Source organism: Lagopus leucura, unplaced genomic scaffold (genome assembly GCF_019238085.1).
Source record: "Lagopus leucura isolate 7727_CA_CO unplaced genomic scaffold, USGS_WTPT01 Super-Scaffold_100016, whole genome shotgun sequence".
Lineage (NCBI taxonomy): Eukaryota > Metazoa > Chordata > Aves > Galliformes > Phasianidae > Lagopus > Lagopus leucura.
Genome location: NW_024962270.1, coordinates 1,984,975 through 2,002,453, shown reverse-complemented (window position 1 = coordinate 2,002,453; position 17,479 = coordinate 1,984,975). Strand labels below are relative to the sequence as shown.

At 44.9% G+C, this 17,479-nt stretch overlaps 1 protein-coding gene across 1 annotated transcript in view; it reads left to right on the top strand.

Annotated features, from left to right (window-relative positions):
* Positions 1-1,734: 1,734 nt before the first annotated feature.
* The window catches only part of GPC3 (glypican 3), an 85,213-nt gene continuing 69,468 nt past the window's right edge, over positions 1,735-17,479 (top strand). The window contains exon 1 of the mRNA XM_042876576.1: positions 1,735-1,805. The gene's annotated coding sequence lies outside the window, so the exon portion shown is untranslated. The remainder of the gene's footprint in view (positions 1,806-17,479) is intronic.

Genomic DNA, 17,479 nt, shown 5'->3' with positions numbered 1-17,479 from the left:
AGCACTGGGATGTTTGTGTGCTCGGCTTCTCCTTTGTGAATTATGTACACAAGTGTCAGCAAAGCCTTCCTCTCTGCGTTTGTTATTTCTTCTTCATTGACACAGAGGCATGTGTGATAAAGACTCATCAAAGTTATCATTACGGTACACGTAGCTGCACTGAACTGACTGGTTTGTCTGTAAAGCTCTTTTTGATCTGACTCTGTTTCTGGCTCTGTGACTCATTACTTACTTTCCCATAGCACTCCCTGCTGAAGATCACACTTGTCTTCTCCACTTGTGTTTAATTCATGATCAAAATAGATTAGTGTTCATAGTTGTCTTGCTTTTCAGTGCAGTGTGCATAACAGTAGCTTAAAAATAAAAAATCCCAACAACAAACCAACCTTTCTCCAATACTGCTCAATATCAGAAATAACCTCAGTACGCCTCAGACTCCCGTGCCTGGCAGCTCCCTTCCACACAGAACCTCTGGGTCCGTGGCTGTTGGTTGTCCCTGAGCAGCTCTCCCACCGGTGGGTTTGAGGAGGGGACTGTCCATAAATATCACTTAAACCTCCTGATGTGAAGCAATTGCTTGGAACTGGATGGAGGGGAGCAGTGGCTGCTAAAAGGCTCTGAGCTTCCCAAAAATCTAGCATCTTCACTGCTGCTCAGTGCACCTCCTTGCCCTGCTATTGTGACTGCAGGCAGCACTTTTGGGTTTTTGTGCATGTTGTGTTCTGGGGGAAGGGGCAGCTGTAGGGAGCTGTGGGGGGCACGAGGAGGTCACAGGATGAGGAAGGGTATCACCATGCAGAGACCTGGGTGCTGTGTTTTCATTGCTAGTTGGTACTCCAGAGTGAGTTGGCCGTGCAGGACTGTGTGTTTTTATTATGACTTTCTGCACTGAAAAGAAAGTTGTGAGATTTAGATGAGGAGGCAATGCAACTTAGTGTGTAACGCCTGGTTTTGGTGGTCAAAGGGCTTGGGGTTCCTTCCTTTGATTCTGCAGGTAGATAGAAGAGTGGTGGTTCTTAACCATTTTCAAGGATTAAAACATATCTATACGTACACGTGTCAGCGTGTAGATGTATTCTCTAACTTCAGCAGGCTGTAAATAAACACAGCGACTAGTTGAGTGCTGCTGAATGCTGTGGTAACTACTGAGTGTTAAATGACATTGAGATGAAATCCTGTATGAACGTACAACCGCTGCCAAGGTTGGGTTTAACAAAGCTTGTCATTCCCATGGTTTAAAATGCAGATTGCATGCAAGCTCCCCACTGGCTCCCTCGCAGTGCTGAAGCTTTTTCCAGCACTGAAGTTGGAGCGTTTCTCCTGGAATTAGCAAACTGTTCATCATCTGTTCATATGCTTTTGTGAATTTGGCCATTAAAAAGATCCTTTAATTCCATTAAGATGCTTTAAAGCTTAATGGTTAAGAGCATTGGTAACTTTCTGGCAACACGAGGTGGATGTTGCTTTTAAGGCAAGTCCTTGCTCCTACTTTCATGCAGTTAATACAGTTTGTTTCCTCCCTCCCCATATGAGAGCCTTATCTGTGTATCTGCAGAGAAAATTCAACCCGACCTTGCTCTACAGCCTAAGATGTCAGGAGACAAATAAAATGAGCCTGCTTTGTTTATTAATGGCCTTGATTTTTAGCCTGATGACTTATTTACTAAACACAGCTGATGCAGGGAGTGCAGGCTTCAGTACCCATAAATCCTCCCGTGCAGAACAGTGTGCCTGCCTGTCCTGAACCCTGCTCTCCTTGGTCGTGGCCACACTTCCCTTCCAGGCCCCCATCTCACCATGGCCAGGTGAGGTTCCAGCGTGCTGTGCTCATTCCAGTCTGCTTTGGGATCGGCCCATGTCTTTGCTGCTGGTGGGAGGTTTGGGACGTGGGAACCCCAGTGCTAAGTGGTAGAAAGGATAAAGTGGAGCAAGTTATTTTATAGTGGAATAGTTCCTGGGAAACTGCATCAATCTTTGCCTGGATTCATATGCAAACATGACTTGTGCTGGCATTCACGTGGCTGGTGTAGGGGAGCAGTATGTAGCCTGTGATTTGGGCTGCTGTGTGCTGAACCACTGGCCAGATGTCAGCTCCATCAATATAATAGAATATATATATTATATATTATATAATATATATATATAATAGAATCAATGGAGTTGGAAGGGACAATTAAAGATCATCTAGTCCAACTCCCCTGCACTGAACAGAGATACCCACAGCTTGATGATGTTCCTCATATCCTCCTCTTCCTCCTGTTATTGTTTTTTTTTTAGACATCACATAATTGTCTGTACTGGATGTGTTTGAATAATGGCTATTAGAAGGGAGAGCCTGCCCAATTAATGATGGGTGTAAAATAGAATATTTGTCTAAATGTTGTTGCTTGCTCCTTATGCTTAACAGCTTCTGCATTGTGTGTTGCTCAGTGATTATGGGGCTTGCTGGCCCAAAATCACAGATTCACTGTTAAAAATACGTTGTTTCACTCCTAAGAGCAAGAATACTTTCCAAATCCAAGCACGTGTTGTCTGCCTTCAAAGCGTTCGCAAAAATTGGTGCATGAGGGGAAATAATAAAATGATCCTTTTCCTTTTTTGAGTGAAATTAAAATATGGTCTTGCTGCAGATGGCTGACTGCAGTGCAATGCCCCATATGCGTGTGTGCAATTACACATTTCATCTTGATGAGTTTGATGCGTTTAAGGGGCTGGCTGTTTGTTTGTCAGTCATCAGATTCAACCTCCCCCCCCTGAAAAAAAGCAGGGCTGTTTGTTCTTCGTAACATTTTAGATCTAATTCCTGCTCAGCTGAATGACAGATATTAGCATATTCCTTAGGAAATGTGGCTTGGGTGTATGTGTACAGCAAAGAGCAGTTGATAGGGCACTGGCAATCGCAGCTCGTCTGTTAGTCATTAAGCTCAGCAAGAACAAATGTGTCTGCATCAGATAACGAATGCAGAGGCAGTGCTGGCAGTGGAACCTCTGCTTTAGTCTGAAATCCTTTGTTTCCTAATAAGGCCTCAAATATGAAGTGTAGAAATACCTTGGAGAGGATGTGCCATTGGGAACTCGTTGGTTCCAATGTAACACAGTGCATGAGGATTATTGGACTGAATGAGCTGTGCCCTCTTCCTCAGTGCCTTTCTTTAAAATAGAGAAGACATTTGTTTTCTTCTTGAATGACTCTGGGACAGTCATCCCGTCTCACATCTCCTACCTGTCGATGTTGGAGATGGATTCTGGGGGTCTGCTGAAAGGAGCCATGTGGAGGGTGAGGTGGACCCACCACCCCATGGACCCATCCACTCGGGACGTGGAGAAACTTGATGATGGGTCCATTCCAACTCAGAATGTTCTATGATTCTTTAGGGAAAAGTAGCAGAATGCATGATAGCATCTGAGTACACACTGGAAACAGTTCTAGTCCATCAGCTGCAAAAACGATCTTCTTAAGTAAATACCACTTTTCTGCACACAGCATCTATTTTAGTCTTCATGCGTGTGCCTGCATTGAGGGTTGTGCTATTAAAATAACTGTAAGCAGTGCATGAAAGCACCGTGGGTGAAGGCAGCTGGTGCCTCATGGTGTGCAGGAGGCAGCTCTGCTCTGCCTGTGGCTGGGTGCTCCCTGCAGGGCTGCTCTTGATGCTTTGCAGACTTTGAGGCATTGCTGTCAGGTGGGGTTACAGGCAGAAATGAATAGCCCTCATGTAAAAGCTCCCACTTGCAGCAGAGAAAAAAACAAGCAGTCTGTCCTTGCTTTGGTCCTTTGCTGCCCTGTAGGTGTCCCAAAGCTGGGGACCACTGTGGGACAGACGTGCTCTAGAGCACGTGTTTCTCTGTGACCTTCAGACAGGGAGAACAGCAGGAGGTTTAATTCAGGATTGTTAATTCAGCTTGTTCAGCATTTCCTTGGGTGTCTTCCAAGCAATTGGGCTCAGAAATTATTTAAAAAAATATATACATTTTCTAATATATTGCCCCAGTGAGAACAATAACTGAGTAACGATTGCTGGCTTGCTGCTCTTACCCCACTGTGCTCAGCCTCTGGGGTGCTCTCAAGCAGTCCTGGCCTTGCTCTGGTGGCACTGTGCCTTCCTCTGCTGTCCCCCTGCCCACTGCAGGACCTGATGCAGTTGCAGGATGGGGCTTTGGGGCAGCCCCTGCTGAGGTGGGCGCTGTATCCATGCAGCAGCTTTGTGCTGTACAGGGAGCTGTTAGCTTATCTGCTCCGAGGTCCCTTTTGCAGCTGGAAGGGTATCTCTCTGCACGATACTGGAATCCACTTTGATCCATTAGGTTCTTTGTTTTGTTTTGTTTTGTGGAGAGAGGAGGAAGAGATTCCTGCCAGGGCAAGTTTCCAGTAGGTCTCTTGGCAGCTTATTACCTCTGAGCGTTCTTGAGTGTGTTGGTGATACAATCACCCTGACACCCCTCTGCAAGGCAAAATGCTTGTTTCTAAATGCAGATCTACAGTTGCTGCCCTGCAGTGTTCCCCATCCCAGTCAGAAGGTCCTGGTGGTAGTACAGCCAAGCAAACAGTGTGAGCAATGTCTCAAACCTTTGGCAACACAGAAGAAAGACAGGAGGAAAGAAGGAAGGAAAGAAGCAGTGCAAGGCCTGGAGCAGATCTCTGCACAGCAATGATGATTTCTGTCTGTCTCCCATGCTTGGATCACTGCACCCTGAAATCAATGCATAACTGCAGAGGTCAGGAATTGGAATCTGAGTGTAATGGGCCAATATCCTCTGCTGGAAAACAAGCAGTGATGGATCTGAGCCCCTGTTCTGCACCATGTGGATGTTCCAACTTGCGCTTTGTGGCAGCGTTATGAAACCCTCCATACTTGATTTCTTAAAATTATTTTGAATCATGATTAGGCAGCTAGAAGTTCTGCAAAATGCTAGGTAGTTACTTTTAATGCTGTTTTATTCATTAGTAAACCCTTTTAGCTGCCACTTTTATCTTTAATACTTGAGCATCGGAAGTGCCTGAGGAGGAAAGGAAGACTCCAGAAATCCAATAAAAACTTTTGATAAACGCTTGCTGTCCTGCATGCAGTGGAGGTGTTCTTATCTCCTGTTCTCTGAATGCACTGCACTGGGGCAGCAGAGCCCAAAGCTGGGACGGGGCTGGATGTGCTGACACCAGAGGAATGAGATTGAAATAGCTGCGATGCAGAGCGTGCATCTCCATCACTGTGCCATTTGCCAGGGACAGCTCTCATTAGAAGTTGACTTTTTATTTTCTCACAAGTGGGGGAGAAATTAATGACCACCCTCATTTCTGCTGCTGCCCTGCGGATCTGGAATAACCAGCAACTCCTTCATGTTAGTGCGGCTTTCAAAAACAGTATTTCGAAATGTCAAGTTAATGTGCTCTGGGAACAATGAGATTCAAGGACCCAGTGTGAGCATCAAATTGCATCTGCTGCCACAAGGGCTTCTGGGATTCTCAGAGGCAAATGCACTGGGGAGGTTTTTGGTGTTTTTTTTTTCTTTTCAGTCTTTCTTCTGAAAGCAAAGTTTCCTTTTTCTCATGCCTGTCCTCGCCACAAAACGCGGACCAAACCTGTCTGAGATGGCAGATTAAAAACGAAACCCTCATGAATGAGCAATGCAGCCTGCATTTTTTATGACAGAGGAAAAGCAAACCCATTTCAAAATGTGCATATTTTCTTTTTAGATAGGGGAAAAAAAGCGCCGAAATAGGAGGGCTGTGGGTGTCGATAAATATTTATTCCAAAGAAACAGTCTCTGAACGGCATGCCTGATGCTTTTAGGCAATTAGAAATCAGTGTTTGTTTTTCAGAGTGGAAGCAGCATTTTCCAGGAGCTTTTGGAATATGGCCAGTGCCAAGTGAAAAGCTCTGCATGGCGTTTTTTGCCGAGTAATGGCACCAAAAGGATGCTCTGATTTATAGGAGGGGTTGTAATGAGCCTGAAATGAAGGGGAGGAGAAAATGGAGCATTAGCCCAAAGGCTGAGTGTATTATAGGGAAAACATAGAATCACAGAATCATAGAACAGCCTGGGTTGAAAAAGACCATGATGATCATCTAGTTTCAACCCCCTTACTGAAAGGCCACAGCCATGAGCAGAGCAGGGCAGTGAGTTGTACATGAGCAACCAACAAGTCACTTCCTTTCCTTCCCACTTCTCTTTCCTGATGTTTTCTTGTCTGCTGTTCATGGGTGCACACACCTTGGTTAAACCTGCTCTGACACCAGTTGTTCTAAATGCATTTGAAAGAGCTATGAGGAATGAATGCATACGCACCAAGGTCGTATAAATTAATAATTATCGAAGTACTCTTGCCCTTTTCTGCCTCCAGGAAAGAAGCAAGGAAAACTTTAATCTGCTTTTTCCTCTTTTGAAGTCTCCCATACAGGATTTTGCAGATAATTTCAGGGACCGTTGTTTTGATGGCAGTCAGGAGCTGAGTTGTCTCCCTCATCTCTACGTGTGAATGTTCATTTCCAAGTGTGTTTGGGCTTATAATTAGGACAGTGCAAATAGTGTAATCATGAGCTGCTTGGAACCTGTAATTATCAAAAGTTGGTGTATGGAAGATGCATAAATCATGACAGCACTGCTTTCCGGCTGCCAATCAAGAATGGGAATTCAAGCTGCATAAATGCAGAGCGTTTAGGCCGGAAGGTTCTGCTACCATCATCACAGAGGTGCTAATGAAGAAAGTGCTCACCTGTAACTTCTTGTTAGGTAACAACTGAACTAATGAAATGTTGGCACCACTGGAATAATTAGGGGTTTTCTGTTATTTATGAGCTGGACTTTATAAGAGAGCTCTTTCTAAGAGCCCAGATCATACAGTAGAATCAAAGAGTCCCTATGGTTGGAAAATACCTCTAAGATCAAGCCCAACTCCAACACATTCCTACCATGGCCATGACATGTCCTTCAGTGTCACATCTCTACAGTTCTTGACCATTTCCAGGGACGGTGACCCCACCACCTCCCTGGGCAGCCTGTGCCAGTGCCTCACCACTCTTTCGGGGAAGAAATATTCCCTAATATCCAACCTGAACCGCCCCTGGTACAGCATGAAGTGATCAGCTCTCATCCTGTCACTGCTACCTGTGAGAGGAGGCCAACCCCTCCCTCCATGCCACCTCCTTTCAGGCTGTAGTAGAGACCCCCGAGGCTGTGCTCTGTGCTGTGTGCCATGGTGGCTGGAAAGAGGAAAACCCAACCTGTCCATCATGGTGCCTGAGGCCATGAAGACGTCAGACAGCCTTGTAAGTCCATTGTAATTTTAAACCATTTTGATAATGCTCCCCTCAGCTTTAATGTTACACATCCCTGTGTATGTACCTCAGTAATTGAAAGGGATATCGGGCAAATTTGATCTGTCTGGCTTTGACTTATGCTGTCCTTATCTTGGCCTTTGTGTCATTAAGAAAAAAATTGGTATTGATCTCAGACTATACCACTACATTGTGCTGCAATTTTTCTTCCTTACTAGTAGAATATAAATCGATAGAAGGCAGCTGCTTGAGACGTGGGCCAGAGATGGTGCTGTCATTTAGATATTGTAAATTCAATGATAGCTGATCAAATCAGTGCGTCTACTGTTCCAAACCTGACATGATTGAATTGTCAATAAAAAAGATTTTACAGTAAGGGAAGGAGAGCTGGTGGTGTAAATGCTTGGAAGCCTCACAAAGTTTGATATGAAATGAACCAACAACGTAGGCTATGACAGTATAATTCCAACCACTGAAATATTTGGATACTTGTGTTCTCACTTGGAAATGGAGCTCTCTATGGAGGAAGCCTTTCATTACAGCTTGTTTGAAAAGTAATTACTCGGCGACTGTGAAAAACGGATGGCTTCTTCTGAAATGAAGATAGCTTTTGTATAGGGAAGAGCTAACAGAAGCAGGGTAGGGCTTGTCTGAACAAAACATTCGTAGTTCCACTGTGTTGGGTGGAAGGTTATTAACGAGTCTACTCAGAAATAAATGGTGCGGCAAGGAGTGTGACTGATAGATCGCTGGAGTGAAGCTCTTCTGTGTTGCCTCTGTGAATGTGAAATCAGAATATGGTCCAATTATTTCCTGGACTACCAAAAGAACAGTGTGTGGCAAACCTCCTCAATCTTTTCTTGGGAATTGAGCTGAAAAGTGGCTTTTCTTTTTTCAGTTTCTTGGTGTGTGACACTGCTGCCAGGTAGAGTTGGGCACTCCAAGTCTTCTTTCCATGCACATCATCCTTCCATCTGAGCTGTGTTCTGCTCCTCTTTTTCCCTCCTCAGCTGTTATTTGGACCTTGCTGGTGGCTGGCAGCTTCCTGAGGATGCGCTAACTCAATGACTCGTGATTGACCACACGCTTAATCTCTTTATTTTGTTGACCAATTTAACTAAATCCTAAATCCATTAGGTTCTCTCAAATTGCTTTACAAGTGTCCAGAGGAGGTGTTTGCAATAAATCCAATCTAATTCTCCCTGCAGACAGGGTTTTAAGGTTTCAGTTCTGGGCTATTAGAGGAGCAGTGTGCTGCAGGAGTGGGTTTGCACAGGAATGTGAAGGGTGACAAGCAGTTCAGCCTTTTTATTTGCTTTCTGCTGCCTAGTTCACTTTCTAGATGGAGAGAGCAAGCTGGAGAGTGGAAAGGTGGGCTGAGAAACCCGCTCTGCTTTGGAATGGAAGCGATGTTCTTGTTGTTGATTTAAAAAGCACCAGAAATCTAACAAACTTAACTTTGTTTTACTTTGTTTTACTCCCCCCACTCTCTTTTACCTTCTTGAAGTACAAACAAATAAAGCGTGTCTGTGAAATGAGCCTTTCTCTGTCTTACTCCTGCATGGGTGCAGCAGTGGGAGCACCCAGAGCTGGGCTGAGAGGCCTTGGCATGAGCTGTAAGGCAGCAAATTGCACCCACTTCAAGTACAGTTATCATAAGGCTGGTAATTTAAGCCAGACCTTTTAAAAAAAAAAAAAAAATTGTATTTGCAATGGAGGAAGACTGTGTGCAGTCAAATCCACCTCAAAGTACCTCCTGAAATGCTCACCTTCTGCAGTGTCACTGACACCTCTATTTATTCGATCTGTGATTTTGATTTTGCCCTGCTTGGAGCTGCAGATACACCTCTCTGCTCGGGGTGTTTGCATGGGGACAAAGTGGAGCAGAGTCCTGTTGCTGTTGGAATGGTGGTGCACACACGAGGGGTTTTCAGCTTTTAGTGACAGTTGTTCACGTTAGCTGAAGCTTGTGAGTCCCAGTGAGATGCTGGTAACGTTCTGCTTTAGCGGTTAAAGATGAGTGAAACATGAGTGTTCTTCATGAGCGTAGGAAAGATGAATTTGCAGAATGTTTTGCTGTCTCATTTCAGCACAAGCATGTGGTTTTTGGTTCCCATAACCTCAGGGCATTATGAAATCGTGATTAAAGTCCTGAGAACAATGTGATCAGCATTAAAATTGGCAATTTTGAAAAACGATACGTTGTGAGGTTTCACTTAATTTGCCTTTCTTGTCTCCCAGCACTGCGGGTCACATTTTCAAGCTTTTTCCCACAGCGGAGAGAACCCAGTTTGTTTTGGTTTTAAATTCTCAACAGAAATCCTACGTTATCCCCTCTGCAAATCTATTTCAACAGATTCTGCAGGCAGTGAGAGCCGTTCCAGCACCTGGCAATAGGTTCAGCTTCTATCGAAGGCGAAGTTTTCCTGCAGGTCTCATTTGCTGGAGTGAGGAATGCTCTGGTTTTAATCCTGCCCATAGTTCGTACTCATAAGAGTATGGAAACGTGTGCCATGAAAAGAGCAGACTTGCTTGGTAAAGGCCTGTTTAATGTGTATCTCCATTTGAGCTTTTTAGGCAGAAAATAGCAGGGGGGTTGAAACTGGGTGATTATTTTGGTCCTTTTCAACCCAGGCCATTCTATGATTCGCTGTATATACAGACTGGGCAGTAAGGAGATGATGCTTTTTGATGGGAAATCAGAAACATAGCAGCTAACTTTGGGCAGCAGATGTTGGTGGCATCAGTAGCTTCGGATGTTGCTACCTGTGTTATTTCATTACTTTTGTACTCTCTTTACCTGGGTAGTTGTTTTTTCATATACAACTAAAGAATAAATCACTGTGCAGACTTCATGGAGGCTGCACGCAAAACAGAGTGGCTCAGCAGGGCAGGAGAGATGCATCTGGGTGCCTGGAATACAGAGGTTCTTTGGTTTGGTTTGTGTCTAAGTGCTCTTTGTTTAACTGATAGCTGCTCACTTTGTTTAACCGATAACACATGTTGTGCTGTTACTGGTCTTGACCTTTTCCAGTTAAACTGGCTTAAAGTGGAAGTGTTTATGGGGAGGCTCTGCAGCCCTGGCGTCCGTGGGCTCTTTGTCTGACCCAAGGGGGGACACAGTGTCTGCCAGGAGTTTGCACAGAGCTGCATGTTTGCAAACTTCAATGGCTTTTGCTACAGAAGACTTCTAACATCCCCCCCCCACTGCTGCCCCGAGCAGGGGCTGCTTTTTCCATTGCTAGTTTTATTTTTGTCACTGGGGTTTTATTGCAGTTTCAGATATCTTGTGTATATAAAATGCCATCCAATTGGCAGAAGGAGAAAGGGAGAGAGGCTTTTCAGCAGCAACTTTGGCTTAGTGAGCACAGAAGGATGCTATGTCCTTCTATCAGCATACACTTTTCTGTTTTAAGAATGGGATGCAGTTTGCACAGAGAATGCTTGCCCCTCTTCATGGCAAGAGCCAGACTGGTTCCTAATGCTGGTCCCAATCATGCAGGTCTTTCAGTCGAGAGCTTTCACCTCGAGGTAATGAAGCTGAATGGATGTGGGCACGGCTCAAGGCTGCCAGGCTTTAATTTCGCCTTCCTTCCACCAACCTCTTCCATATTGCTGCTGTGGGAGGCTCTGCAGCAGTGGATGCTGATGGGAAGATGCGAGCTTCCCTCTCTCAGTGCCAGCAGAGGAGCAGCAGCAATCAGCTCTGATAGCAGAAAATGGGCCGGCTGCGCTCCTTCTTCAGGGGCTGTAACAACTCCCATTACTCCGTTATCAAGAAGGATCTGTCTCTGACATGCCTGAGCCAGTCAGTTAAGTGCAGACCTCACAGGAAATGAATCTTTTTGATTCTTGACAAGAAGACACGAAGAAGAACTTTTTGAGGGAAAATATTTTTCCTGGCAAGCACAGGTGGGCTTGGGGCAGGGATTGGGTCAGGATTCTCTGAATTTGACCCTGAGCTTCATTCCCTTGAACATTCTCCTCTCCATGAATATAAAATATAAATACAGTCAGGTCCTGAATTGTACATCTGCTGTTGTTACCTCCTAGAGATGGCAATGCTTCCATCTGGAAGTGAGGAGAAGCTTTGAAAAAGAAATCTGCCCTTTTATTTGGTGGCAAATGTAGAGGGAAGTGTGCAAGCACTGACCACTAACACATTAAACACCCTAACCCTATTTCTATTTGACCGGGTCGTGGAGTCGTGTGTCTTCAAAATGACCCTCATGGGCTCATGCCCTCCCTGTCCAGCAATAAACTCATTCCCAGGACTAATGGTAAAATTCTGCAAGGTGTGAAATTCCTGGCTTGAATAGATTTACAGTAAGTTAATAGGTTTTGCAGCATATCTCTTGCAACCTATTTGTGGTAGCATCGTTTTAACATGCAGAGTAATTGAAAACATTGTCAGGTGATGGGATTTATTATCCTCTCCAGCCTCTTTTTCATGCCTAGGAAAGGCTCCATAATAAACACAGTGCTGGCAGTAAGGAAATATCTTGTGTGGAGGTGTTCAGAGGGGAAGTGACTCTGGTAATTTTTCTTCAGAAGAACAGATTCCATAGTTAGAAGTGCATGCTTAGCAAACACTACCAAGGGTCATTTCCTAAGGTAGGGAACTTCTTTTCCCACCTCCCTGCTGCCCACAGTCACAACTCATGCTGGTAGATGCCACTGTGCTCTTAGCACATCGCTGGTGTCCATCTGTTCAGGATGTGTGCCTTCAGGAGGCACTGAGCTGCAGAATGCACGTGTCTGAACATAGCAGCGCTGGGGATGAATATTTAATGGTGCCAGACAATGTGTTCTGTGTTGTTTCCACGTGCAGCCCTTGAAATATGCAGTCTTTACTCTGAGAGGTTTATGCTGGAAGCATCCTTTGGAGAAAGTGTTTACTTTTTACAAGCGTTATTTGTCCTTGCTACTTTTGTTATCATTATTTATAAATCAAAACTTATATTGATCCGGGGATTATGCGCTAAACCACGTCTGAGAGTGGTTGCTCTATTACTGAGCAAACCAGCTGCCATCTAACTTTTGGTAAATTTATCGATCCGTGCTCTTTGTGTTTCTCTTTAGAAAAAGAACAAGCTGAATTTTAATTTACTAGGAAGGCAGCTGAGCACGTGGCCCCTTCTTCAGCAAGGGATTTACGCCCGTGAGGAACTTTGGAGAGATGAATAGCACTGTTACCTTGCAGGGATTATTCATGTTCTTGGAGGAAAGTCTGTGCAGAGCAGGCGGTGCGGCCTCGGATCGATTTCTGGCATCAGTGTTTGAGTTGCCTTCCTGAAAGCCAAATTCTAATCCTGCACTCCAGTTACCATGAAAGGGAGTAAGGAGACGATAAAACATTTCCTTTTGGGAAAGGAGCGTTAATCAAATCAGGTCTCAATCGTGGGTCCTGCCCATGCATCACTTAAAAATGGGCGAATAAAAAATTTAGTGTGGGAGATCGATTCAAGTTAATTTGGAGGTAGAGTCCAGTTTTTGGAAAGGGCCAAGTCTGGGAGCTGGGGCCTTGAGCTGGGGATGGTGCCTGGGGTTGGTGTGTCTGGGATATGTTGGGAGCGATAGCATTTGGGCTCTTGAAATGATCCACACTCTCATCTCCATGCGGGAAATCCCCATCCTCCTGAGATGTCTTTAGACAAAATCAGCCTGACATCACTAAATTGCTTTTGAGAGCCTTGTCATTGCTCTGTCTTGGGAAGAGCTGCTCTTTAGGGGAAGAAAATTACACCGATATTCATTGCGTTTGACTCTGTTGCTGAGCAAATGTCCTTTCTGAGTTCTGAGAGCACAGGTAGGAAGCAAAACCAGAAATAAAAGGTTTGAGGCTGAAGTGCTTTAAAAACAGCCAACAGGTACCCTTAAAGACGTGCGAGCCCTTCATGTTACTATAGGGATCAAGAACTGATTTTCTACCATTTGCTTTTCATCAGACAGTTGAGATAACTTTAAAGAGAATTTGACCAGGAGAGATTAGAAAGGAAGGAATTTGCTTCTTAAATAAATAGTCTGCTCTCCATTGTTGGAGACTTAAAGGGCCGATAAAAGCCTTCTGAAATGAAAGGGAGCTTGGAAAACCCGACTCAGATCTGCCTTGCTCTGAAGTGAAGGAGACCAATGCACTTCCACAAGTCTTTTTTCCAGATTTTTCCAAGTCAGCTTCTTGACTTATCTTCATCTATTTTGATGAATAAAGGAATTTGCTAGTTGGGCAATGTTGGAAATAGCTTATACATCTTAGTTTAAGGTAAATGGAGGGAGCGCACATAGTGGTGTCCTGTGTTTTAGGAAGAGCTGGCTGCCAGATACTCACCTTGTAAATTTGAGACGGGATTTATAGAATCACTTGTCTTCTTTCAAGCACAATTTGTCCATTTAAGAGGCAAGCTTCATATTTGCTGTCATTATAACACCATTATTTTGGATGTTGGGGCCTCCAATTAGTAGAAGTGTGGGGGTTGACCAAGAGCTGGTTTCTGGGGCACTTTACCTTTATTTTTTCCCACTGGTGGGTAGAGATTGTTATTTTTGCAACAAAATGGAGAGAGAACAGTGATGTGAATTGGAGTGTAAATATTTGCAGTAACAACGGTGAAGGTGAGAGTTCCCCAGTGATGTGACATTCGTTCTGAGCACATTATTGATATAATTACAACCTAACAAAAGCTTGGTGCTTTCAGTGATTTGTTTTGTCCTCTTGGATTGGTTTAATTAACTTTTTCCCTTTAGAGGGAGAGAGGAAGATATGAAATATTGGGAGTGTGCATATTTCAGTGAAAGAGAAATGCTCCTCCCTGGCCCTGAACCCTGCCAGCTCTGTGCTTCCACTGCCCTCTACACAAGTGGATGGTGCAGATTAACATCTTCTCATAACAAGAGTCTCCAAATAGAATCATAGAGTCATTAAGGTTGGAAAAGTCATCTAAGATCATCCAGTCCAATCTCAACTCACCAGGCCTATCCTGCCATCCGTCCACTGCCCCTAAAAAAAGAGCCACTTTCTTGCAGCAGAAGCCCCATACATCCCTCTCTGCCTTTCCTTCCTGTGCTTCCTCAGCTTCAGCTGAGCCTGCCCTTATTCCCCCCGCTCCCCTTGGCTTTGATAAAGAATCATGTTCATCCTCCCCTCGTGCCAGCCTTGACTGTTTGCATTTTTAACTTTGTCTTTATTAAATTTTCACGACTCTCTTAAGCATTCACACATCTGTCAAGGCACAAAGCAGAATATTCCTTGATGCTCCGAAAAACAAATTATACAATAGATGTGCAACCCATATTTAATCAACAGCGCTGCAGACGCGTGTCAAGCACAAAGCTCCTGGAAAGACTTCTCCTTTGAGGAGTTCTTTGTCAGGTGGTCTGTCTTGGGAGTTCTTCTTGGGAAGCCCACGTGGAGAGTGGCACCTCGGAGCCCTGACATTAAGGGGTTTGTGTGTAGGATATGAATAATAACTGGGTGAGCCGCAGCGTGACTAATTGCTCGCAGTCGGATGGCTACCTGCAGTGCAATGGGAGCGTGTTCTTGAGGCATTTGGTGTGGGTCTAATGAGGAGTTAGCATTCAGTATTTTTATGAAAAACTTCAGGGAGTGTGTTTCCAAATGCCAGGGCACTAAATAAGCTGAACAATTAAAATGAATGGGTTTTGAGCCTGGCATTTTGATGGGCGCAGATAATTAGGAGAAGATGCTCTCTGATGAGCAGAATTGTACGGCTTTGGCTGGTGAGCAGGTCTGCCTTTGGAAACCTCTACCTTGGATCCTGTGGGAGGGCATGGGGGAGAGGAGCCCCCTCTGATGTGGAGAATGGACACAGACCTCTCCTCTTTGCTCTAATGGTGGTGGAGCAAAGGGAGAAAATGTGAGCCCTGATGGCTTGAAAGCGGGAAGACAGAATAATTAAACTGTTTTAATTTCTATTACAAATGCTTTGAAGCTAATCTCATAATCCTTGGGAGCTCGAGTCCATAAATTTTATCATGACACTATTGCAAAAGTAATCCAAATGGCTGTCTCATAGTCGAGGGGTGAAAAACCCATTTCCTAAGCTCCAAATGTGTTCAGAGAAACCTTGTAAGAGCAGCAGTGGCACCATCTGATGGGCTTTGCAGTGCTACAGACAAAAGTAATTATGTTGCCTAGAAGAGCTTTTGTCTCCAGATAATGTTGTTAAAAACTTGCACAGTAGTGTAAATCATAAAAGAACAAATCTGGAGTCTGCTCTTATTGCTGCCAGGGGAAAAACTCTTGGGTTTTGTTTCCTTTCTGCTCAATATACTGCAAACCTTTTCCAAGTTTGTAAATAAATATTACCTGCTGTTTGAAAAATGGCTCACAGTTCGTCTCACCAGCAGTGCCTGTGGCAGCCAGGCCATTATTGCAAACAGTTGTTTCTCTCTTGGTGAGCTCCTTTGTGTGTCTTTCAGGAATACAGGCTGCTGCCATGAGGTATTAAAGAAATATTTCCCTCTCCAGACCTCACTCACACATGGATGCCTATGGCTGCTTTCTCAGTTTCCCAGCAGTACCACAGCAATTGCCATGTCAGAAAATGTCTTGGCGAGCTTGCAAAAAAGCAAAAACTTGGGGGATTTTCTTGATGAATATTGGAATTTCCCTCTGTGAATGCTAAAGCGTGTGGTATGGCTTCTTGTGGCTGAGCATTTATTTTAAACATATGGGACTCTAGACCATTTGAAACCCTGGACCTGAAGGTAGGAACTTCACCCGATTGAGTTAGGAACACATGAATTCACGTGCCACAAGATCCTATTGGAGATGGCACCTGCCCATATGTGCCAATGTGATGGTGGCACAGCATCGTCCTTCCTTCTTGACCATTGCAATTCACCCCCAGGGGCTGGAGGGAAGCCCACACTTTTCAGTTCTTGCCTGATAAATGTGCTCTGGAGTAAAGGTTTCACTGTTTCATCCATCCTTTATATCCCTAATAAACCACCCTTGCCAGAGCTCATCACTATATCTACAGCACAGCTATGGAGCTTTGCAGCTGGGGGTGCTGTGCCTCATGTCCTGCACCACTTCCCTTGGTTTCACCTGGCAATGAGAAGTTAGAATAGTTAGGTTAGAAAGGACCTCCAAGGTCATCTGATCCAACCATCCATCTACTGCCAACATTGCCTGCTGACCACGTCCCTCAGTGCCACTGTTCTGGAAAGCCTCCAGGGACAGTGACTCCTTGGGCAGCCTGTGCTCCATTGCTCTTTCAGTGAAGAGATTGTTCTCACTATCCAACCTGCACCTCTCCTGGTGCAGCTTGAGGCCGTTCCCTCCCACCCTGGGGCATTGCAGAGTGGTTGAGCTCTGTGATGCACGCACAGTTACAGTGATGGAGACAGTAACACGTGAACCCTGTGCTGTGGAAGGTAGGTGCAAGTCTGCCAGCGTGCCCCATCACTGCTGTCAGGATATTTGCTCTGCTTCGGCAAGAGCTGAGGACCAGCATCTTTAAATGGCAGGGTTTGACGGTATCCTTGAAATGAAAAAGAAAGAAAGAGAAATAAAAGCCTGAATTGTTCCCCAGCAGTCAGAACTGCAGGAGTGCCATGATATGAGTTTTTCCCAGTAGCAAAGCCCTGAGCACGGGGGCTGACCCACACACTTCCTGCGCTTTGAAGCACTCACAGCACGGCTCTGGGTTGTGCCTGGGTTTTAGTCCTCTTGTAGCAACTGCCAGGGGATTTGGGTGTGAGATATTTTGGATCTGGGAGGCTTTTTGTTTGGGTTTTTTTTTTTTTGGACCAAGTTTTATTATTTCTCACTTCTATTAGCAGGGCAGCAGGAGGCTCCGTGTGCCTTTGTTGTGCCTGTTGCGCTCTCTAATGGGTATATGCAAAGGCTCCGAGGCACACGAAATAGGCACTCTCAGGCAGCTTGATGAGAAAAACGATGTGCGTGTCACGACCCTTGAAGCAGTGGGACTGTGTGTGCGTGCTGCTCTGATGCACGCTGCTCTCAGTTCCTTTCTGCAGCATCTCTCACTGTAGGAGCCTTGCATTGGAGCCTGGAATATTTTTCTAATCAGCGAAGGGTCCCTCGGCTCTGATGGTAACTTGCAAAGCACAGAGGAGCGAGGAGAGGGAAGACGGGGTGACTTTTTATAAGGGAACTCACAGAGAGGAGGTTAAAGTCGAGCCGTGAGCACAGCATGAGAATCCTGGCACTGTTAAAA